Here is a 26407-nt window from a genome sequence, read left to right as displayed (position 1 = left end):
TCTGGTGCTTGATATGTAAAGGTGGATATGGAAGAGTTGAGAATAGAACAATCGTGAGACATTTTTTTTTCTTCTTCTCTAAGCTGCACCCCTGGCTGATGTTATCCATAGCCATCTCTACCAGATGTCCAGTGGTGTGGTCACCATCACGGTCACTGCCTCCAATCTCCATGGCGCCGAGACGGCAACGACGACCATCTACATCCAGTATCCTGTCAAGAAGGAACACTACCGCATCATACCGGACTCTCCCGCCTCTCACCCATTCCCAGACGCCACCCAAAATGGTAGCAACTCCCAAGTTTTACTTTCACCTAAAGCACCTTTATGCAGACACTATTTGTTTGCTTGTTTGCTTGTTTGTTTGTTTGTTTGTTTTTTTGTCGTTTTTTTTCAAAAGTTCACTTACATTGTGTCTTGCAATTGTGCAAAAGAAATTCTTCACTTTATTGTCCCCGCCGAACGAGTTCGAGCAGGGGACTATGAAACGGGCTCCGTACGTGTGTGTGTCCGTGTGTCCGTGTGTCCGTCTGTCCGTCCGTGCGTCCGTGTGTGATCAAAATGTTCAAAATGCTACTCCTTCGCCATTTCTGACCCGATTTTGATTCTGTTTGCTTTATATGATAGCACTACATGGGAGCTTTGAAACTTCTATACAGAATTTCAGTTGTGACCTTTGACCTTGACCTTTGACCTATATTGTACATTTTGCTTCAAAATGCTACTCCTTCGCCATTTCTAACCCGATTTTGATTCCATTTGCTTTATATGATGGCACTAGGTGAGGGCTTCAAAACTTCTACACAGAATTTTGACCTTTGACTTCTTTGACCTTTGACCTTGATTTTTGACCTATATTGTACAATGCCTACAAAATGCTACTCCTTTGCCATTTCTAACCCGATTTCGATTCCGTTTGCTTTATGTGATGGCACTAGGTGAGGGCTTCAAAACTTTTACACAGAATTATGACCTTTGACTTCTTTGACCTTTGACCTTGATTTTTTACCTATATTGTACATTTTGCTACAAAATGCTACTCATTCGCCATTTGTAACCCGATTTCAATTCTGTTTGCTTGAAGTGATGGCACTAGGTGAGGGCTTCAAAACTTCTACACAGAATTTTTGACCTTTGACTTCTTTAACCTCTGACCTTGATTTTTGACCTGTATTGTACATTTTGCTACCAAATGCTACTCCTTCCCCATTTCTAACCCGATTTCGATTCCGTTTGCTTTATGTGATGGCACTAGGTGAGGGCTTCAAAACTTCTACACAGAATTTTGACCTTTGACTTCTTGACCTTTGACCTTGATTTTTTACCTATATTGTACATTGGCTACAAAATGCTACTCCTTCGCCATTTCTAACCCGATTTCGATTCCGTTTGCTTTATGTGATGGCACTAGGTGAGGGCTTCAAAACTGCTACATAGAATTTTGACCTTTGACTTCTTTGACCTTGATCTTTTTACCTATATTGTACATTTTGCTACTAAATGCTACTTCCGACGGGGACATATATTACGCACTGCGTAATTTCTACTTTTCCTTGTTAGTTGGTCATTCAAATCTGCTCAATTTTATCAAAGGCATGTAATGACAAGAGTTATAGAAGTATCTGAATAATGCTGACTGGTCAGTTCCCTCCATACCCACTTGATAGAATCTCAGAATATTTCCATTTTATAAGCATCATTTCTTGCATATTTTTATTCTTTACATATTTATCAGAAATAGATGTATTATCATTTTCATTTTATTTATTGTTTCTGCATGGAACTGATCGACAAATCACTTTTGAAAACATACATATTGATTCATCATTTATCATGGCTAAAAGTTTGCTCATGAAAGATAAAAAGAAATCGTCATCAGAGAATAAAGAGATGTAACACAAGGAAAAAACAAAGCACCATGTGGAAGAATTCCTTATTCAGGCTTTGGATAAACTTCTTGGTTTTTTGAGCCACTTTTGGCTGGCGAAATGCCAAAATTTCTCAGTGCAAAAAAAATACAAAAGCAATAACCCTAAACTGTAGTGAAGTTTAAAGAGGCATCAAGTTATCAAGGGCAAATGCTATCTGTTTGTGTTTGTGGCAGGTTACATCAACATCACAGTGGAGCTCCTTGCTGCGGGAAGTGACCCATATGGTACTGACCCCAACATCACCTTCAGCAGCAGTTACTATGACAACAGCTCACACGTGATGACCCTGCAGAATCAGGGGGACCTGGAGAGTTACACCCACAACGTCCAGTTCCCGGGCACGTACACTGTGTCCGTCATCATCGAGAATTTCATCAACAAGGTCACCTTTGAAGAAAGGGTAACAGGATTCTCCATCTCTTGGAAATGGAATGTAGATGATATGATTATGTGATTATGAGCAGATTGACCACACATTCGCTAAGTGTCCTTGGAAGAAGCTCAGAGAGATGAATTCCTCATGGCTTTGAATGATTATTCATGTAGTCTCTTTCATATCACAATGAATAATTTCTTGGGTAAAAATTTAGTGCCATATGATATAGCAGACCTCCTATGAATTCAAAGAAAATTATATAGAAACTATCAAGGTATTGAGAAACACCTTATAATGCTAATCCATACATTTACATGTCGTCTGCTGAGAATGTTTGTCAGCTCAGTCATTGCTCACTAGTCATGCCCTGATATTCCTCAGAGTGCTTCTCTCTGTTTCTTGGTGATCTAATGCCAGGTGGAACTCTATGGGGTCATTTCCCCCGACATCTCCGTGGAAGTCCTGTACCAGCCAGAAATCCCCCCAGACGGCGACCCTCTGCCGGGATTCGGCTACAGCGGTCTTCAGTATCCATTGGAGAGGCCTATCATTTTCAGACCCCTCTTATCATCTGGTAATAAAATGTAGCAAAAGACAAGTTGTAGTCATTATATTCTATTGATACATGTCATCTATGATTTGTCTGAATGCATGCAGTTACCATTTGAGATTTGTATACCATAATTACACATGTACACTTTATATTTTGCAAGAATATTTCACAAACTTGGAATGACAAGACAGTTCTGCAAGTGGTTGAATTTGCAATCAAAAACTGCAATGAATGGATGTAGAATACACATCATTCATTTCCAAGACAAAATTTAGCAATTTCTCTCATTGAAATAATTATACTTTGCATATCTACGATCAGGAAATGTTCTGATGAATTGTTAATCTTGCAAAAGTACTAAGTTTGCAAAATTAAAAAAAGAAATGAATACGGATGAGGAGTGTATGATGTTTGCAGCATTTACCTACATTCTCAAGATGAGTGTCTGGTCATAAAATATCTTATTCTTCGATTCATATCTATATCATAGTAAACATTTTCTCACATATTATAACAGCCATAAGCTTCATGACTGCAATTTTGTTTAATCATTTACTGGCAATTTCAGTGCCTGAAAGTTCATACTCAATCCTAATTTTGTTGTTGTTGTTGCTGTTATAATTATCATATGTACATTATGCTGTATCTTACCTCAATACTGTACGAGCTGAAATTTTCGCGTACAGATATTTTCGCGAATTGCTACTAGGAGGACATTTTCGTGTGTTATTAATTTCGAGGTTGCGAGGGTCTAACTGAACTTACTTTACTATTCACGCATTGTTATTTTTGCGTATTGTTATTTTCGCGGTTCAAAGGCGATTCACGAAATTCGCGAAAATAAAAACCACCGCAAAAATTTCAGCTCGTACAGCATTTTTTTTCCTGATTAATGCGAGCAATATAAGTGTTATTCATTATTAGATTATCATCACATTATGTACAATGAAGCTAGCATTAGAAATTGACTTTTATTTGGTGTAGTGTTTGCTTCTAGTCATTGAATATAAACCAGCTGTAATGCATCCTTATTCTTTTAATGATATCTATGCTCAAGGCTGATGCTCACTCTAGCATCTCTCACATAGCAGTTCTTCAAACATTATATTGCCGATAAAACTGTCACAGAGCAGGTATATCACCTGAATTCTTAGAGTGATAATCAGCAAATTTCAAATTAATGTAATATACACAAAACCCAGTTTTGAAATGGCATGGTAGATTTTATGTCCATAATTTGTATTCATACGGTACAGATGCATGCTCTGTCTCATGAAGCTTGCTAAAGAATGGTACTTCCATGTCCTCTACTGACAGGTGGTTTGTGTGCCTTTGTGTAATATATATGCTTGGTTTTTTTTTTCCATAATTGCTTAGTTTTATGATTAGCATTTTTATTTTTGTTGTTTTATTTTGCTGTTGATGACTTCTCTTGTCACAACGTTTGGAAACTTGTCTCCTCCTAGGCACTGGAATTTTGTATGAATACCTGGACTTTGGTGATAGCTCAGTACCTCAGAACACCTCAGAGGATACTTACGAACACAGCTATAGCACGGTAATAAAGAGTGCCATTTGGCCCTCACGCAGTTTGCCATGTGATTACCAGTAACACTACCCCTCCCCCTCCCTCCCACTCCCTCCCCCCCCCCCCCCCCCCCCCCCCAATCACCACCACCTCACTTTGGTGATGCATGTGAAAAGTGCAACAATGGTGTCGGGAAACTTGTATCACCCATGTAAGATGCATAATGTAACGTTGGTATATAATCATTTTATAATAGTCACAAGTTTCCTTTTCTTGTGAGTACAGCCTCCTGAGAAATACCCACATTGTCTTCATTTGATCCCGAATACCTTTCAACACACACTCACACACAAAAGATATGATGGCTTGAAGAGACAAGAGATGATATGCTTTAGCCTTGTCAGGATTTTCAAATTCTTTTGCAAATATGGCAAATTGAAAGATCAATACCCTATGATCAATCAAAGAATAAATTTAGTCTGCCTTAATGTGAACATTGCCATCCTGAGAGCTTAGCTCTTTTAGTTTCAAAATCACCTCTGTAATTTTTTTTTCAGCCTGGGGAGTACACTGCCATGGTTCGTGCATCAAACCCAATCAGTGGCCCCTACATCATCAGCGCCACTTTCGAACTGTACCGTACCATCTATGGCATAGAGGTGTCGACGGGGGATACCACAACTCCAAATCAGCCAAAGAATTTCACCATCACTGTCGCTCAAATTGGTTTCAACTCCTGTCTGGCGGTAGACTATGGCGATCAGAGCCCATTGCGTATTTTCGGCGAAGAAGCCTCATGCAGCGGGCATCCCCGATATCCCGCGGCGACCTACAGTGGCTTGCTGACCAATCGGATAGAACTTCAGCACACGTATGGCAGCAATGGCAGCTTTGTCTTCATTGTGCACGGATTCAACCTCGTCTCCAGCGTGGAAATAGAAGAGGCCTTCGCCGTGACGTACCTGAGCTGCAATGTACCCCAGGTTTCCATCAGCGACGGTCACGTCTACTACACTCACCCCCGGGAGGTGGAAGTGTTCGAGTACTTCTCGCTCAGTGGCGTTGCAGACATCCGTTGCAAGATCAACGACAACTTCAAGGAGTGGACTGTGGAGGAATACAACATCACTAGCGGTGAGGTCCTCATGGACGGACTGGCTTTGAATCTGACCGGCCTGCCGCTCTCCAGCCCATATTACATCGAAGATGCGAACACGGCCAACATCTTGCTGAGCCCATCCACGTACTCTCCGGGCTACTACATCTTCACCTACTGTGTCACCATGGATAGCTCGAAGCTAGATGGCGTGGTCTTCACGTCCTGTGCCAGGGACTACGTCCGCGTCCTTCCCTACGAGCTGGAGGTGCGGGTGGTGGCTGGACAGATCTCCAGCAGTACGGTTGGACATGGCCAGATATTCACCCTGGATCCTGAGGGTAACTCCAGGGACCCATCACTCCCAGCTGACGCTGTTGATCAGGTATGTTCTGTGATCATTGACTCTTTGTCTCGCTATGTGAATTGTGTGAAAAGGTCCTGATGTACTTTGTATAACAAACAGTGGTTATCTATCTCGATGAAAAGGTGTGCTTTTAGGTATAACTTTTCAAGTCATGGTAGGGGATGGTTCATTTGATTAAAATTACCAGTTTTAAAGCAATTTTCATCGCAACCTAGATCACATAACGCCAGTGATTTCAATTCGCCCATTCTTTATTCAAAGTGAAGGATTTACGAGATAGGATATTGTTCTGTCATTATTTTTCGCTGGTCAAGATGCTGACAATTTAAAGTTATGATTGATACCATGGCAGGGCTTCACATCGTTCAAGTACTACTGCAGACGATTCTACGAAGCTTTCCGGCAGAACAATGATATGTCCATCGATGACACCCCTGTTGCCATCCAGTATACCGAAGAACCGTCTAATGGTGGATGCTTTGGCACAGGTAAGATTCAATCTCTTGTGAATCATCAAAGCTACAGTTCTTAAGTGCAATAATTGTATTTCTTCACTTCTGTTGCCAAAAGTGTTGTCATTGAGAGTTGTCATTTGTGACCACCCAGCCCAGAATACACACACACACACACACACACACACACAAACTTGTATCGGCATTCAAACCGATGACTCGGGAAGAAAATCTATTGAATTACTTCACAACTTCCATTGACGGAATAAACCGCATCGATTGTTGACAACTGATGACCTATTGAATTCCAAGTGGTGACGGTTTGTTCTCTTTTTTAGAGGTCACCAGTTAGAATACCAATACATGTACACACTCACACACACACACACACACACACACACACACAAAATAAGCCAAAATTAATTTCCATTTGTCTATATAGTTTAAGATCGAGTAAGCTCTAAACTTCAAAATGATATATAACTTGTTAAAAACTGGTCCACATAATCCTATTCAAAAAATGATTTAAGTTTGAGAGAGTTTTATAGAAAAAGAGAGAAAAGAGGATTTAAAGAGTAGGGTCACTCAGGCGTACTGTACACAACTATCAATAAACCCTCTGCATGTCACATTATATCACCTACTCATAGGATTGTGTGTAAAAGTTGTGCACATTGAACTCTTTGGTACAGTAAGGGTTAAAACCCAGTGAAAGCAGCAAGCACCTGTCTGAAAAAATATGGTCCAGAAAAACTGCTAATATCTTGATTTCTGTTTTGTTTGAAGCCGCCAAATTTTACATTTTAACAGTAGGTAGAAAACAGATTGCTCTCCCAGGTATGACAAACTTAAAAACTTTGAGTAGAACGACCTAAATGATGTACGTGTATATCGCCCATTACAGAGAATCCTAATCTATGACTCTAAGTGGGTTTTGAGCCGGGCTGTCACATCTTTTTTTTTCTCTCTCTCTTTTTTTAATGCAAATGTTGGCCATGAGTGTTTGCTACTGTTTAAGCATTTACAGTACTGATCTCGTAGATTCATAATTCATCTTGTATAAATGCACCTTTGGGAGGGTTAAAAATTGGTTTTGATTAGAGTACTTGGGGGATGTTGATTGTCAGTACATGAATTGATTCTAAGAAAACAAATTCCATGAAAATTGCTTAATAATTCAAGTATGTCAAGTATGATACCACTGGATGAGAGAAGTCTGTCAACCAACAAAAGAAATAAGTGGACAAATCATAATTATGAAGTGTCCAAGTGACAGAGTATCACTCATTAGCCAGGTAGAGACAAGGGTGTGCAGATATGCAATTAGTAAATAGCATTGGTACGAGAAGTCGCATTCTTTGAAAGATGAGATGCTGTATTTGATGAGACAAGGCCAAGTTGAATGGCAAAATCTTGTTCCAAATCAGAAACAAAGACCTTTCACAGCTTCTTTTATACAATACCTGGGACATTATTTTGCATGGTCCAAGCCAATTAAGGTCTCAATGTACCGAAACTGCGGAACTTCCAAATTTTGATGAAAAGCCTATGGAATTAGTGCACATGGTTGGTGATGCTAGTTTGTGTTATCCACGACTGCTCATCAGCATTTGCATGCTGAAGAGCAAAAGCTTGCTGTGGTACTCTTATTAAAGCAATTAAATGTCTATGGTGAGCATTCAACCAGCAATCATATGGTGAGAATCCCTTTGGGTGTTGTATGACACATGACTTTGGCTAGGCTTGCTCCACTTTGTGATAGCAGTCAGCTTGTCTCATGTTTGAGGCAGAAACTCTGCCAAACTGAGCTAGGGCTGCTGCTGCATGAAAGAATAAATCTTTGACTCTGTCATCATAATTTGATATGTTAGACATATAAGATGCTTGTCTTCCACCTCCATTAATGTTTTCAAAAAGAAACTTAAAACCCATTTACTTTTAGAACAGATCTGATGATCATGTATAGTCGATTATTTGTATTTGTAGTTGATTATATGTTTCTTTGTTTGTGCTTGATAATTGTAAAGCGCTTCAAAACATGTTTGTATTAAGAGCTGTATAAATATTTCATATGATCAATGTTATTATTTGTATGCAGTGTCAAAGTTATTTTCAGATGTAGATCGGAGGGGGATAACAAGTTGATGCATTTATATAACTACGAGTGAGTGTGTTTCTCTCAGTTCATCATATCACTCCATGCTCTGTCTTCCAAGGTCCTGGCAGGTTGGACCACGACGGTGGCACGCTGAACCTGACCACCGCCTGGATGAATAACAACATGACCTACAACATACAGGTGGTGGTGTCGAAGGGCGCCCTCAGTGGCCAGGTTGAGTTTGAGCTGAAGGTCATTGATGGGGATCCCCCTCAGCCAGTCATCAGGTAAGATCCGGGTCCCATTTCATAAAAGATGTCATAATAGCAATTAACTTTTGCTAGAATGGCAACTTCCCATAGCAACAGCCAATCAGGAAGCTGGATTCTTGTCATTACCATGACAATTAATTGCCATTCCAGTAAGAGTTATGCTGTCATATCAACTTTTTATGAAACCATAACAGGGCCCAGGAGCCTAGTCTCATTCCAAATAAAGCTTGCTTTATTTGTGCTGTCTGCATGACTGTCATCAAGGGGGATCAGAGAGTGAAGACTCAAAAGTTCTGCAAGTTTGTGGGGTTTGAGTGTGTTCTGGTCTGAAAAGGATGGTTCAGTTTTGGTTTAGATGGGGCTGCTGGTTTCCACCTTTTCTTGTGTGTGTGTGTGTTTGTGAGATAATGAAAAAACCCAGCTCTTATGAAATATGAAAGCACATGTAATTCTTTCGGGAATTCAGAGTTTATTTGATGAAAATTGGTCTTGAAATGACTGGGATATCTAATAAAACAATCCTAATTAAATGCAACAGGCCACAACTTTTCTTAGGATTGCTTTGTTTACCGTGTTTTTGGATATCTCAGTCATTTCAAAACCGATTTTCATCAAAGTAAACTTTCGATTCCCCTCAGAATTGTATGCTCTTTAACATTTCATAGAGTAGTTTCTAAATATCTTGCAAAATCGTAAAAGCTAAATCCTCACCTCAACCAATGCTATATCATCCCTTTAAAGGGGCATTCCAGATGATTTTCATAATTTAATATCATGTAGTACATAAATCAATAGCTCCATCTATAGATTTGTGGAATTGATTGTGGTCCTTGAGCAGAGAAAGTGATACTCTGAAAAATCTTAAACAAATTACACTGAACAGTATTGATGACATAGGAGCCTCACATATTTCAGAAATGTAGCAGTGCAATTCCATTACAATAGCTCTTGCTTAACAAGCTAGTTCACCTGTGTAGAATCTATGCATGCCTTCTTTTTTTTGTCCTGCTTCCTTGAACCCCAGCTCATTGATTCTTATGGTGAGACTGCCATGTCATCATCCTTGTTCATTGCAATTTGTTATAAAGTTTGAAAACATTCTTATTCCTCATCCCAATCACAATAAATTCTGAAACTTTGTGCTCAGTATAACTTATAGTTGTTCAAATGTAAAAGTCTGAAAATCATCTGGAGGTCTCCTTTAATTATGAAGAATTTACTTGCATGAATGTTTATTTTTTAGGTCCTCCTTAAGAACCACTCTCATCCAAGAGAACATTTTTGTGGTACAGTGGAAACCAGTGGTTCTTTGTTTGCTTTTAATTGCTTTCTTATAGTTGGAGGCATAAATGAGGCCCTCATTTCAGCATTTCTGCATTCTGTGTAATATAGGTTTCCTCCTTATGGTTGCATGCTGCTGTGAAAACAGACTTTGTTTGCTGCATTCTGTCTTACAGTACATTCATCTTTGCATGTGAGATAGCAAGGACTCTTCTTCCATTGTGTCTATCAAAAGTGTCTAAACCTTTATTCATCCCCCATTGCTGTTTACGAGTGAATCATTGACAACTTGTGACACATTATCTGCATCATCTGAAAATCTTGGTAACTGCCAATTATTTCCTGGCTTTCTAATCTCCAACTACGTCATCTATCCAGCATATTTGTCGCTGCATTTTGTTGAAACTAGGAAACAGAGGCCCCCTATATGACCAAGTATCAAAAGTGTTGAGAAAAATGTCTTCAAAGTGGTCTTGGATCCCTCTCTTGCAGTCTATCAGACGGCACGCCATTCACTGCAGACTCCAACTCGGTGCTGCTGAACACCAACTCCAATCTCCGTCTGAAGGCGGGCTGCAACGATCAGTGCCACGATGTGTCCTACGTCTGGGAGGTGGACTATTCCAACGGCACGCACTCCTTCACTCTCGACGGCTGGAGACAGAATGCCACAGGTGAGTAGGCCAGCTGCTGCCTCGGTTTCAAACGTGATCATGATGTCTATGATGCTCACACTCTCATTACTATGTTCTTGTTTCTCAGAATATCAACAATATGACGCAAACGTATGATCAAGCAGCATCTTCTCTGATGTAGAATGAGATGAAAAAAGCATCTCCTTTTGAAAATTGGCTCTCACTTTTATTTTCTCTATCAATCCATGAAGATCAAAGCTATCAAATGCAGGCAACTTCCATTGTAAGGAAGTCCTAGGAACCAGCAGTTTTCTGTTGTTATATTGAAATCTCATTATAGGCAAAAAATAAAAGTATACACGGAATATACAGCTGATCATTTTGGAATCTGAATCTTTTTCATTATATCAAGAGTTTCGTAATATCCATGTTTATTATAACGGGAGTGCACTGTACTTTGACTGCAATTCCTGTCGACTACTATCCACCCATGAACATCATGTAGGTTATACCACAGACTCAGTCTTCATCCCCAAGGAAGTCTTTAACATCTTCCCCACGGCTGTGAGCTACACGATCCGACTGCTGGCCACGACCAGTGGCGGCGTCACGGGGATCACCGAGATCAGGGCGGAGGTGAATTCGCCCCCCGCTGGCTACAACTGCACGGTGCCGTCGCGACAAATCGCTCTTGGCGATAGCACCACCATCACCTGCCACGGATGGACGGATGAGGACGGCATCGCTCGCTATGAGTTTTACGGTAATCATGCGCAGCAGGGTTTCTTGGCTTGCTTGCAGTACGTGTTAATGAAAATTACATCCAGCGGTGATAAGGGAATTCCGTTTATGAAAAAACATACCGACGGAAAATATCATTCTTAAAAGAGTCGCCTATTGATGCATTTCTGTTGAATTTGTTCATAAGTGTTGAGTGCTAATAGTCAAATTTGTTAAGTTTGTTGAAAGCATGACATTGATTTCATTGAGACCATTGAAAATTCCCGACGCTTTACAAACTGTAATCTCGACTGCTGATAGAATATGTGGAAGGAGCAGAAGTGTTAGAAAATGAAAAACAAGAATGTGAAATGTGTTGGGATTTCTAACAATTTTTTTCTATCCTTGAAAAAACAATCCATTAAAGCTTGTGAAACCCATCAGCGATGGAAAGTAAATTCGTTATAATGTGTTAAATCGGTTTTAACAGCGCAATGCATGTTTTTACTGTAGTTTCAGAATATCAACACGATGAAGTCCATTCTGACGTAAACATAAACATGAACAATTATCTAATTTTATAGAAACCACCGAATGTAATTTATGAGTGAGTAAACAAATGCAAAAAAGCAGAAGAAAAACTATTGATTGCCATAATCCTGTACTCTGTGGCCAAATCGTAGCTAGCATTCAGAAGAACTTCACAAGTCAGAGTTAAATATCCTCAAATTTTGAGCAGTTAAAGGCACTTTGCCGAGAATGAAAAAATTTCACATTATCAAATTGATTAGATGGGTAGCTCTCAGCAGCATTCTCTTGTGCAATTTTCACCATATGCGCGTATGTGTACAAATTGATGTGTTCTTCATGTTCACTCTCACGGTTAGTTTGTTTGTGCTTTGTTGTTTTTGTGTATTCTTTCATGATGAATGTATTCTTTCTTCACTTATTCATGGATAAGTTTAGCTTTGTTTATTTGTTCATCATTCATTTATTTACTGAATAAAGTTTGCGGTTGGATACTAAATAGTCGACCATCTATCTATCTATCTGTGTATAACTCATAGTTTAGAAACTCCTGATGAACACATTTTGCAAAAGTGGATATTTTCCAGTTGAATTAAACACATATACTGTAAACATAATCAATGTTTTTTTTTAAAGTAAGTTTTTGCATTTGGCCAGGTAAGATGAATTTCACTCGTTGTGACCAGAAGCTTATAGAGTTAGAACACCAAATAGAATTCTCCACAGACTGAGATTTGCACAACGTACGTACCCTTCTCTGCATATAGCAACCACTGATACTACCACACTGCTTGACAGAGGGACGCTGCCTTCCACCCTCGTCTACATTCCCTCCAGCGGTGCAGACCTGAACTACACGACGCAGGTGTATGTGCTGGTCATCGACAGCCTGGGTGGGTCTGCAAAGTACTCCATCGGCTCTGTATATGTGAGTACACGTCTCTCTCCCTCTCTCTTTCTGAGAGTGATGTCTTCAAAGTTTTGCAGTCACATCCCCATGCGCAATACCCTTGCCTTCCTTGAAGAGTTATACATATGTACATTCCTTCCTTTTTCAAATTGGCCGTTGATCCTGTGATCATGGCGAAAATCAGCACACATGCTGCCCATTACGTGGTCTAATGTCATGTATGTTATTAATTTGATTAGAATAGTAAAAAAAAATCACAAACCTTTGATCATTTCAAATATTGGAATACATATTACATATTCCTGCCTGCGATAGATAAGCCTTTTTCTTCCATCAGCTATTTATCTCAAATCCTATGCAATCCCATGATAGGTGAACCCCTCTGATCTGACAGAAGATATTCTGACTGAGGACTCCGTGACTAGTTTTGAGAGCACGTACGAAGAGTTGGCGGCTGAGGAAAATCTGGAAGAGATCACCCAGAAGACCCTGATCGACATCAACGCTCTCAACATTGAAAAAATAAACACAAGTATGTTCATTTCATGTGTAATTAAAGAAGCAATTGGAATGGTGTCGAAAGTGAAATAGGCTGTAGATCAGTAAAAACACTTTTATCATAAATGCTGCTCTGCAAGCCAAAGTAGTACTCTTAAGAGATCTTTTACAGATATAGGTTACCGTATACACCATGACATTAAGGGAGTCAAAGTTTTTGCGAATCGGGACTTCCGGACATTTCACAAGTGGTTCTAGTAACTTCATGATCATGGAAGAAAGTACTGAACAAGGAAATGTACGCGTGCTTGTCGCGTTTATGTCATGATCAGAGATAATATTTTATGCGTGTTGTTAAATTTGCAGATAGCACCCAACTCAACGAAATTTGCAAAAATAAAAACCCTTTAAAATGTGTAGCGTATACAGTAGTTGGATGGGTTAGTTCAGTGCCAGTTTGACGGTTTTAAAAGCATGATCATAGGAGATTGGATTCTCTGTAATGTTTTTACCACTTTCAAATAGATAATTCAAATGTAGGTAATTTTGTCTTAATAGATAAACGTGATGTAAAAGTGAAATTCCTACAACTGACAATCACAAACTCCAGCTCAGTGCCACATACGTGTTGCAATCAGGCAGAAATTAATTTTCTTGTGATGTGTCATCTTCAAACTTTGACACTTTGAAGTTCTTCTCTGTGACGTAATGACAGACAATGACACAATGTCATGTGTTTGAAAATCAACCATCAGTATATTTCCGGGGATGGGGCCATAAAATCACTAATTGTTTTCCAAAGCACTTTTAACCCTTTGAGGACAGGCTGACTTTGCTACAACACGCATTTCCCATAGACACTTGCCCGAGCATACTCGGGACTCGTCCTCAACGGGTTAATGTATGATGGACTTGGAATTTAACAGCAAGGAGCGAGTGCTACAGTTATGCCATTGAAAAGAATTTGTGATCTATGTTATTGAATTTGATATGGGTTATATTATTGTTGTGCTAATAATGTTCTTAGAATGACTCAGTGTGAGATAGAAGTAGGGAGATGGATCACAGACAGATAAATATTTTTGTACGTACGTCAAAGGGAACCTCTATTCTCTGTTCATTGCGATCCATATCAAACAGTACTGAGACAGTTTGATATATTGGAAAGATCCTTTGTGTTTTTGTGCCGCAACAGATGTGCCGATTGAAAATGAGATTAACAGGTTGCAGGACGTGGAGAGCAATACAGAAAATGACACCATCACTACATTGGTAAGCATGCATGGCTGTGTTGATGATGTCCACCGACATTACCTTTGTAATAACTTAAAAGGAAAAGTAAAGTTATATACATGTATTTTATGTGGATTAGGGGAAGGCAGCAATATAAGTAGAACACTTCAGCAAAGTTTGAGGAAAATCAGACAATCCATTAAAAAGTTAATGAGTTTTTAAAGCTGTGGCGCTGCTATCACTTGATGAGAAGACTACAACATTTTGTAACATCATGCATGGACAACAATATAAAGAAAATTTATCATATTTTCACATTTCTAGTATATGCATCCAGCAACAAATACCCATAATGTCTATTGGGCATCGCTGACATATGATGCCAGTCTGTTTCTGTGCCTCAAAAATTTTAAGGAAATGAAGACAACTACTGTTTCTGATTGATTATTCAACATTTTCATCTTGCATTATATAGTCATCTGCTGAAATTGTAAACCTGAGAAATGAGAGGACGTCAAAGTCAACTGTCCGTGCTTATGTAAGTATGATACTTAGCTCTCAAGAAAATGTTGTCCAGTTGCCTTCAAACCACAACATTTATTGTGATACGTGTAAGTCACCAGAATGTGTATGATATTTACCATAGGATTGCATTGAAAAAAGAAACAGCCCCCTCCCCCCCCCCCCCCACGTTCTTGGTATCTCATGTAAATAATGTACATGGTCTCGATAAAATCCTTTAAAAAATGAGGCATTACCAGCAAAGTAAAAATATATACTCCTTGGAAATTCCTGAGGCGCCTCATCTGTGGGGATTTCTGATTGTCCTTGATCATTTTGTCCAGATCTCACAATATGCAATTCTGGACTATCGACCATTTTGTATGCCATGTCTTTTGTGTGTCTGTGTGTGTGTGTGTGTTTGTGTGTCTTGTGTTGCTATCAGCAAGAAGGGTTCAAGGAACACAAGTTTTTTTTGTTTTTTGTTTTTTGTTTTTTGTTTGTTTGTTTGTTTGTTTATTTGTTATGGTCATTGCAAAGGAGACCTGTGAAAGTTAAAGATTAGCCGTATAGTAACCTTAAATCTATGGCAATCTGCTAGCCCGATTAGGGAGTGCTATACACCATGAACACTAATAACAACATTAGCCAGCATGCAACCCCAGTGCAGAGTAGTGCCTCGTCAACTGTGAATATATCTCCATGAAAGTTCGGACTTCAATATTATGTGCCCGGCTTGTGATGAATTGTTAGCATATTGTAGTATCAGAATACTGCATATGTGATATCAGTACATCTGCATGGTCAAACAACAGATACGTTCCAGAATTGCGGCGACACAGGAGCAGGTCACTCCGACGTCTTTCGAGGATGTCATAGCCCTGGCTGGACCGGTCTCTCTACTCTCACACGCCACTGATGAACTGTCTGGAGGCACTCTGGTGAGCCGCATAGTGTCTTTTATTGCTACTTGCTTGACTGCAGCAGAATAGCAGAATGCAGAAGTACAGCAATTAATGCACTGAGAGGCACTTAAATCAATTCATTTCTATCTCGATTTTTACAATGAAAAGAGATAGAGAGAAATGCATGATTGAAGAACAGATTAAAGCCCAAGGAAAAACACTGACTTTTGCAGCCGCAGTGATGAACGAAGAATAGAAGTAGTTAGAGGGGGAGGGAAGAAGATGTTGAAGAAATAAAGGATATCAAAGAGAGGAAAAATTGGTTGAAGACTATATCCAAAGTTCACAAATGAGAAATGAGTATGACTTCTAACTTCACAATGACATCTCTCGATCCCGAGATTGATCAAAATCCTCATTTCATTGTCGAAAGATGTGAAAATACAATCGTACCATTCAAAAAGAAAAAACAAAACAAAAATTAGAAAGCGGAATCATGCAAACTTTCTTCCCTCCAGGATTCTCTCAGCAATGTGATGGATAAAATGGTCGCCACCTGTGAGGAGCAGAGCTACCAGGTCAGTACGGAGACGGTTACCGAGGCAACCACCAGGATGATTGGTATCCTAGGCAACCTGTTGGAGGTAAGCATCTTTCTCCTCTCCATCCTCCATACAGATTCCCTCATCCTCATATTTCTTTGTCGGGGAACACCATGCAGTATGTGGATGGCATTGAAATGTGATGATGGCATCTTTGAAAGCGAAAACAAACAAACAAACAAACAAAAATCCATGATATCATCATGCATTCATGTCAATCAATAGATGTGGCAGCATGCAGTTGAACCATAGATAGTTATTGATTTCAATTTTGATATTTTTCAACCATGTTTTTCTACTGAAGTAATTTCCAACAAGGAGCTTTCTATCAACCTAATAGCATTATTGTCCAGATCATGTGCAGGGGTGGATCCAGGAATTCTGTAAAGGGTAGGCACCTTAACAAAATCAAATGGGGGTGCAGTTTTTCTTTTTATTTCTTTTGTTTTAACAAAAAATAAAGAAGGGGTGCCCCCGGTGCACCCCCTCTGGATCCACCACTGATGTGATTACCTTGGGAGCAATAGAACATTGCAGTTTGTGATATTACAGTTACTTTCACGGGAAATTCATAATTTGTGTTGCAGAACATTTTTGTACTTCTTTTTTGTAGATCATGTGCACACTAACCATCATCGGTCTTTGGAGTTTGATGAATCATTGAGTATTAGAACATGATTACAAAATGAGACTGACTGTAAGGAGAAGGAAAGAGGGGGAAAAAGGGAGGCAGTAACAGACCAAGTTGAAGTTGAATGAATTTGATACAAATGTGTTTATCATCTCTACATGTTTGTAGGGTTCTGCTTTAGAGGTTCAGGGCTCACAGACAATCCTGGGGGAATTTGAGAATAGCAACGATCAGGGCTTTAGTGCACTACAGTCCAGGATCGGTGAGGCCACTTCGGCATCAAGTTCTGGTGAGTCTCATACACCATCCATAGCAGGTTACCTAGTAGTACACTTTTTTTCAGGGAGATTTGCCTAAACTACCATTGACCCATTGAAGACGAGTCCCGAGAATACTCGGGCAGGTGTCTATATGGTAAATGCATGTTGTAGCTAAATCAGTCTGTCCTCAACGGGTCAACACACAAATATTCATTGTACATTAATTTTCACAGAATTTGTGCTACTGTTGGCTAGCTCAAATTCTAAAACCAGCAAAGTACTGTAACATTTTTCTGTGCATATTTTGAATGGGTTAAATCTTGCATTTGGTCAGCTAATAGATACTACTGTAGTACTGACTACAGAGAACATATGAGTATGTACAAATAGTGTATGTGTGTACTGGTATGTGCCCTAGTATTAATTTATGTGGTCATATGCTACGTAGCTTTCTGTGCAGGCTGGTACATATGAATGAATCGTTTGTGTGTACGTAGGGCAGTGTACGTCGATTTTCATGCGTGGAGATGTCAAATAAAATTCTGTAGTTTGTAAATTGGATGAATGCATAAAAGTAAGCAACTTGGGCAGCACAAATTCAAGGACCAGTGAATATGTTTTGAGCTCACTCGGCACAAAAATAAGGTTGTAGGTCCATATAAAACTTGATGAGAGATCGAGATATAAATAAGGTACATATTTCTCAATTGTGTACCATTGCTGATAATGCATGCTGCCTATTGAAAGAATAAAAGACTTAACTAGGTACAGCTAGCCGAAACAGTGAACATATGTACATATAATAATTATTTGAAATTAGTATGCATGTACTGAGAATTTCTCCTGTGCAGTTTGCAGTTACACTCTGGCAAAACTTCGAGATCTTAAAGATCGCGATCTTAAACTTCTCGATCTTTTGCCGATGTAACCACGGCTATTGTGTCACAAGATTCTTGAATTCAATATGAAATCAATGGAGAGTTAATTGACAGCTGTACTTTCAGTATGTAAATCAGCATACATATCATACATGTAAGTACTTCTAATCTCTGTGATGCGATCAACTCCAGGCACAAAAAAGCTATATTGATTATCAATCATGTAGATGAGAAAGGATGCCTGATGTATTCTTGGTTGTTGTTGTATTAACATGTCTTTGTTTCTCTGTTTTTAAAGCAACTGCAATCTGAATCCCCAGAGGTGGCTGCGGCAGAAGAACAAGCTATACAACAGCAAAAGGCTGAGGTACTAAGTGTTATTATAATATGGAGATGTGATAATTTTTTGTATACTGGCACATATTGAATAGCAACATGGTATTTTTTCCATTTTCCATGTTCACATTGCACAAAACAATGTCAATCAACATAATTTTATATTATGTACGAAGAAGATTGTCATATGCCTCGAAAAGTTGATAAGAACACGGATTGTGTTCTTTGTTTTTAAAGGGAACCCAAACCCAAAGAGCAGTGTGGATTGAGTGAAAGCAGCAACGTCAGTAGAACACATCAGTGAAATTTTAATGAAAAATAAATTTTTGTGGAATTTTCTGTATATTTTCTTTATATTGTTGTCCACACATGACATCATAACCTCTAGTACGTAGTCTCCTCATCCAGCGGTTCCAACATCAACTTTTAAAATTTCATAACTTTTGCATCGATTGTCTGATTTTCCTCAAACTTTCACTGATGTGTTCTACTAATGTTGCTGCTCTTTCACTCAATCCACATTTGTCTTTGGGTTTGGGTTCCCTTTAAGTGGCAGACAATATTTTTCTTTCATAAGAGAGATATCAGTACTCTCCCTGAAATACATATGTTGGAAGAATGATGTACGTGACACATTCTGTAAAATTTTTTATTTCAAAGCTTCTTGATTGAATGAAGTCACATGCCCAAGCATTTTTGCTATGTGTATCAATTAATTCATAGAAAATTCCTCAATAGAAGGAAAGATGTGCTGAGAGAAAGAGAGAGAAAGATTATTTAGGAAGTACTAAAGCAAATCATACTTCTCAGAAGGCTCAAAATTCATCTTCCACCATTTGGATTTTGCTTGCAATTGGTATGAAGGGTTTACCAAGAAACTTACCTGCCTGATATGATTTGCTAGGATGATGAGTAATTTTTTTTTAGTATTTTGAGATCAATAGTAGAGTGATTCCAACTGCAGTACACAACTTTTATTCCAGAAGAGCCCTCCCCATTAAGCATTGTGGGAAGGTAGAACATTATGTGATTATTAATCATGCCCTTGTAATCATATTTCAACAAGCTGCATGTGGTTCACTCTAGCGTGGAAGATTGATGGATAATGCTGTGGCTCAGTTTGTTAATGATAATCAATTACGAAAAAATGACATAGCAAACCACAATCTAGAAAGATTTGAGGTTGTGGGCTTCCAGCAAACCTTTTTGACTAATATTTCACATTTGCGCTGTTACCCAACTGAAATTGTGTTGTCACAGCATTATTTTACTTTACACATTCTTATGCATACATGTACATTTTGGAGCAGTAATTTACAGTTCTGCAGGCATATGAGAACCATGTGTCGGCTTGAATTCATTCACAAAATAGATGCCTCCATTAAAGAAGAAATGTGATGAGAGAGGGAGAGAAAATAAAAGAAAGAGCAGAAGATCGGAATTAGAAAGATTGATGACAGAAGAGTATCCTTACATAAAGGGCCAGAAGAAAGAGTTTACACCAAATCACTGATCCCGCCTCACCCCCCATCAGGCAGAAGCGAGAGTTAAAAACCTGGAACAGACCTTGCAGAGGGTGAGGAGTCTACTCATCAGGAACACCTTTGGCCAAGGAGGAGCCCATCAGCTATTCCTCTGACACCATCGCCGTGACGATGAGCCGCGACACGGCAGCCGACGTGACTGGCCAGCAGATATCCCAGGCTTCCGGAGGCGTGTACCTGCCCCCGTTTCTGGACGTTGTCGACAACCCTGATTTGTACCACGATGCCACAGTGGACACACAGGTAACATGTCATACAAATAGGGTAATTTGCAGAACTAAGTTAAGGGGTCAAGGACGATGAACTATCACAAAATTTCTTTTCGCTCTCGTCCTCACTGGCTCTGCTCTTAATGAATGACTGTAAAAAAAAAAAGACCTCATAGATGTGTATGTTATATTGTGATGCCCCTTTTCAAAATGATATTCATTATCTGCTGATTTTGTGGGAATATGCGGAATATAAACTGTAAATCCTTTATGAATTAGATAAGATATAACAGATAAAATTCACAGTCTTTTTTTTTTTGTCTTAGTCTATTCAGAATTGGAAGATACTGCATATCATCAACTTTACCAAAGATCAAACATTTCTATATGTTGCATTATAAAGATTGTCTGGTTGCAAAACACAGATTGCGTGGTAGTCATTCTGCAAATGTAAAAGATGAATATCTTGAGCATGCATATCAGGTAATACTATTTTCAGCTAGCTCAGAAAATCATAAATAAAACTCAGTGCCGTCTTGCAAACCAATGAAAAATTCATCTTGGAAGCTGCATTATTACGATTGTTTTTTGTCGAGCCCACCGGAGGTGCGGGGAGACTAAGGGATCACCTGCGGCGTCTGTCCGTCCGTCGTCCTGTACCGTCGTCTGTCGGTAATGCCACAAAAACTTCAATAACTCTTTTCTCTGTGCTTAAATTGCAATCAAACTTCGAGGGAAGAGGGGTCATACAAAGTTTCACATTTTACCATATATGAAGGTCATCTCAAGGTCAAAGCTCACAGGCAGGGGTCAATGAACTTTAGGGCCCAATGTTAGTTTTTATGGTGCGTTTCTATTATGGGCCATAACTTTTGATCCATAACTCCATTTGTGACTTAACTTGGATGGTAGATGTCCCTTGGGGAGTGGATGATCACCACAAGGTCAGTGGTCACAAGCATGGGTCAACAAACTTTTAGAGCCCAATGTTAAGTTTTTATGGCGCGTTGTATTAGTGGGTCATAACTTTTGATCCATAGGTCCGTTTGTGACATAACTTGGATGGTAGATGTCCTTGGGGAGTGGATGATCACCACAAGGTCGAAGGTCACAAGCAGGGGTCAATGAACTTTTAATGCCCAATGTTAAGTTTTTATGGCGCATTCTATTATAGGTCATAACTTTTGATCAATAACTCCATTTGTGACTAAACTTGGATGGTAGATGTCCCTTGGGGAGTGGATGGTCATCACAAGGTCAATGATCACAAGCATGGGTCAACGAACTTTTAGAGCCCAATGTTAAGTTTTTATGGCGCGTTTCTATTATGGTCATAACTTTTGATCCATAGGTCTGTTTGTGACCAAACTTGGGTGGTAGATGTCCCTTGGGGAGTGGATGGTCACCACATGGTCAAAGGTCACAGGCAGGGGTCAACAAACTTTAAGGGCCCTATGTTAAGTTTTTATGGCACATTTCTTTTTTGCCATAAATTTTTACCCTTTTTATATCTCTTTTTTCTCTTTTTGTTATCTGTTCATATCCTATTCGCGTACAATTTCTTGTACGCGAATGGGCGAGACACATTATGAGCACTTGCCTTGTGGGTACCCTGAGATACCAAACAGATAATCTCTTGAATTATTCTTTTGTGTGTGTGTGGTGGTGTGTGTGTGTGTGTGCTGTACCGTACACCTGGGTTCCCCTCTAAAATGGGTGAAAGTAATTCTTTTGTGCTTTGTGGGAGAACATTTTGTTGCATCACATGAGCTCAGCAGTGCCGCAGCATTATAACATCAGCACTCATCACACACTACACCAGTGATCGCAGAGTGACACACAGACCGCTGCACTGCACTCTATGCGTTACCAGTCCATGGAAGATGTAAAATAAGTAAAGAAAAATCATATAGGACAAGTTAGTAGATTAAAATGATCTTATGCTGTATTACTGTTCATAATTGTAACAGCATGTTTTGAAAAAGTTATTAAAAAGTTTTGTTATTGTCGATCATTATTGTTGTAATTATGGTAAAAAAAAATTAATAACAGGGCTAAAGTTTGCATTATGTTCATTGTCGCCGTCTGCTGAATTTGACCTCCATGATGATGGCAGTGTGTACATATCTTTTGAACAAGAGATGGCGCTATATATGCATGGCAATACCCAGGGGTACTGCGCGGTGCGTCATAATTGTCATATTATGTCTCTTGCATACAGGTCACGACACTCAAAGTGAATCCATACAATTTTGAAGATTCATCGGACCGCATCTCCACAGAGAGTGGGGTGGTCGACATCAGCTTCGAGGTTAACGGAGTGACGATTCCGGTCACACAGGCTGCAACGCCCATCGAGATCACGGTGAAGCGAACGTCGCCGGCCCCGGACTGGCAGATGTTTGATCTGGAAGACTTGGAGGCCAACAACAGCACGAATGTCACCTACCACACCTTCGATGTCTCTTACAATGAGACGGCCGTTACCCTCCAGGTCAGGGGCGGCAACCAGTCCTGCTTTGCCCTGTTGCTGCAGGGTGGGGGATTCCCCAACTTCACCCATTTTCTCGATGCTCAGCTCTTCACCTATGACAGAAATTCAAATGGTGAGTACTTGATGACCCCTAGAGTGCTAATGTATCAGTAGGTACTGTATGATGTCGGTGGATTTTTTTTTTTTCTGTTCATTTACATTTTATGCATCTAACCTGTGGTTCTTATGTTTCCCAAGTTTACATGATATTATGTTCACACTTTGTATGATTTTTACTACTCAAAGAATCTTCTCTCTTTTTATCGTTGTTTTGCTGTATATCTGATATTTTTCTTTTCTGTATATTTTTGTCGAGCCCACCGGAGGTGTGGGGAGACTAAGGGATCGCCTGGGGCGTCTCCTGTCCATCCGTCGTCTGTCTGTAACGCTACAAACACTTGAATAACTCTCTACTGAGGACTTCTATTTCAATCAAACTTGAAGGGATAAGAGTGGTTATACAAAGTTACACATTTTACCAAACATGAAGGTCACCTCAAGGTCAAAGGTCACAAGCAGGGGTCAATGAACTTTAGGGCCCAATGTTCAGTTTACATGGCGCATTTTGATTATGGCTCAAAACTTTTGATCCATGGGTCTGTTTGTGACCAAACTTGGATGATAGATATTCCTTGGGGAGTTTAAGGTCACCACAAGGCCAAAGGTCACAGACAGGTGTTAATAAACTTTTAGGGCCCAATGTTAAGTCTTTACGGCGCGTTTCGATTATGGTTCATAACTTTTGATCCCTATGTCCGTTTGTGACCAGACTTGGCTGGTAAATGTCCCTTGTGGAGTTGAAGGTCTCTACAAGGTCAAATGTCATTAGCGGGGTCAATGAACTCCAGGAGTTAGAAAAACATTAATTTCTTCTACGCGAATGGGCGAGACACATTTTGGCATTTTCCTTGTGTTTCATATTTGTAGTGTTACATAGTCTGCAGTTGATACATTTATGCAGCACCCCTTTGTAGAACAGTTAGCAAATTGAAAGGGTTAAGTAGATCGATAGATAGATTGAAAAATCAATCATCAATCAATCAATCAATCAATCAAAACTTCATCTTTGATGTACACTCCTAGCTGTCATTCAGCTGAGTGACTGGTGTTGTCACAGCTCTTGTGATGTGTGCCTGAACTTGCGTCTGGTTGCTGCCACTGGTGATTATCAAGCTATTTTCTTGTCCAGACAAGCTTTGCAGTATGGTAGAACTTGACTATTTGTCCAATTTGATACTGCGTCAGACAGCTGACACAGTGTAAATGCTTATTATTGTTTTGTGTAATGCAATAGTTTCATACTCAATCCACTGCATCCATTTCTTTTTACTTGTGCTCAACCCACCCTCAAAAAAAAAAACCCAAACACAACACTCAACACATTGTGACTATCATTTTCACGACAGAGTCAGTGGAATACATGGTCTATGAAGTGTTCTACAACAGTTCCTTCATCGGCGACCAAGCCGACAAGTATTATGTCATGCTACTGGAACTCGACTGCGATGCCCTGTTCCGAGACTACGGCGATCTGGACTTCGCTGATCCCCAGGAGCTCGTCTGGGCAGCTAGCAACACGAGCATGAACTTCACGGGGCCCTACGGATTCCGGGTCCTAAACTCCGGGTGCTCTTTCTGGAACGTCGCAGAGCAGACGTGGCTCCAGGATGGCTGTGAGGTCTGTACAACACCTAGCCTTTTGTCAAGGCCATCTCGCTGTATGAGCTATAGTTATAACAGACGAGCAAAGCGAGCCCAGCCGAACGCGACAGTGCGCGGCCTTTTGAGATCTGCTTCACACATTATTATTCATGACATGCAAACCCTACTGAGTACCGGTAGTCATATTTACCAGTTCCAGTTGACAAATGGAATGGTGCATTCCCCATTCCCCACATTCATCTTGGCGTCACCTGGCCTGTTAGCATGCATCACTGACCACCAGTGGAGGTATGTGATGGCATGCATTGGCTGTGTGCAAATCGGGCTCAGGCAGACAGATCGACACGCAGATTAGTCAATTTTTGCTCCCCAATTCAGGGAACAAAAGTTGGTAATTCAAAGGACTAACATAAGGATCCGAATCAGATCTCAAAAGGCCCTCTCACTCACAACCATACAGCAAGAGGGCCTTGACAAAAGGCAGTGGAACACCTAGCTTTTCATCCTCCTATCAAGTCTTGACTCTATTGTCATTGTTATTTTTTTCCCATTTTGTCTTTACATATTTTCCTTCCATTTTTTACCATTCTTAAAAAAAGATACCAAAAAGATTGAAGGGTAAAAGTGAGCTATGGTAGTTTAGACATATGTATTTAGCAGTATATCAGTATTAGTGAATATTACTTTTTTAGATACTAAAAAAAAACCCCAGAAATTAATATGTGCATTTTAATTTTGCAAACTTTGCAAGAGCCAAGATTCATGAAATCTATATGCACATGAAAGTTCTTGCCTATATTATAATGCATTGGATGTCAGTGGCAATTCACAAAAATTTCATGCCACAAATTTCTTGCTGTACAGTATTCCATAACCTCAAGCATTTTCTCTAATGACAAGAATGTCATCAAATTGTTGATTTGACTAAAATTTCAAACACTGTGTTGCAATGATGAGATGTTTGCAGCAGGCTCAACCTAAATGATTGCACCAGTCTGTTCTGATAAGGCTAGCTGTTGCCCAGGAATTTTACAATAATTGTAACTTTGCCATCCTAATGTGGAAGGTTGTGTGAATGTCATTTATATCCAGTTTTGCATTCCTGTTCATTTCAAGCAAATTCATAATCAAGCAAATTCATAATCAAGCAATCTTAAAAGTTTGAAATTGACAAGACTGCATTAATCATTGTACGGTTGTATTGCTGATTCGTTTCTGCTGTACATTGTGTAAAGGCAACAAAGAAAAAATAGTTTGTTAACAACTGATGTTTATGGCTTCAACAATGTATGTATATATACATGTACATGTATGTTCTTGTACAATGATGATACAGAAATCAATATATCAAATCAAATCAAAATTAAAGATTTCTCAGATTTGTTGCCATGGCTACCGGCTCTTATAACCACAAGGTTTTCAGCCCATTAGCATGCTGTTTCTTGCAGGTTGAGGCCAGCACTGACTACAGCGAGCAACACTGCAAGTGCACCCATCTCACCTCCTTCTCCAGTACGTGGATCGTGCCGCCGACCCCGCTGGACTTTGACTACATCTTTGCCAACGCAGGATTTTTCCAGAACGTCACGATGTACATCACCACCATCGTCATCTATGTCATCTTCTTCTTCATCTTCCTCTGGGCCAGGCGGAAGGACCGAAAGGATTTGCTGAAGGTATGCAAATATATCGGCCGGGCTTAAAACGGGGACAGCGGGCTGGGGCAGTTGCTCAGGGTTCACGTCACGAGGCCGACACCCACGAGTCATACAGATTTGCCTAGTGTCGAACTTGTGGGCTGTAGGACTCATGGGCTGTGTGACTTGTGGGTGTCAGTCTTGTGGGATGATCCTGTTGCCACATCTGCC

The 26407-nt window shown here is 39.8% G+C and overlaps 1 long non-coding RNA gene and 1 pseudogene across 1 annotated transcript; both read left to right on the top strand.

The window, feature by feature from the left end:
* The window catches only part of LOC139725594 (uncharacterized), a 75556-nt pseudogene that overhangs the window by 30070 nt on the left and 19079 nt on the right, over window positions 1-26407 (top strand).
* Window positions 15795-17353, top strand: LOC139727191 (uncharacterized). Its single transcript, XR_011710736.1, has 3 exons — window positions 15795-15920; window positions 16403-16528; window positions 17286-17353. It is a non-coding gene; the product is annotated as an uncharacterized lncRNA (long non-coding RNA).

Source organism: Diadema antillarum, unplaced genomic scaffold (assembly GCF_040938485.1).
Source record: "Diadema antillarum isolate AM-2024a unplaced genomic scaffold, OU_Dant_1.0 scf00000017, whole genome shotgun sequence".
NCBI classification, from domain to species: domain Eukaryota; kingdom Metazoa; phylum Echinodermata; class Echinoidea; order Diadematoida; family Diadematidae; genus Diadema; species Diadema antillarum.
Note: the sequence above shows the minus strand (reverse complement) of the source record. Positions and strands in the feature narration are given on the sequence as shown.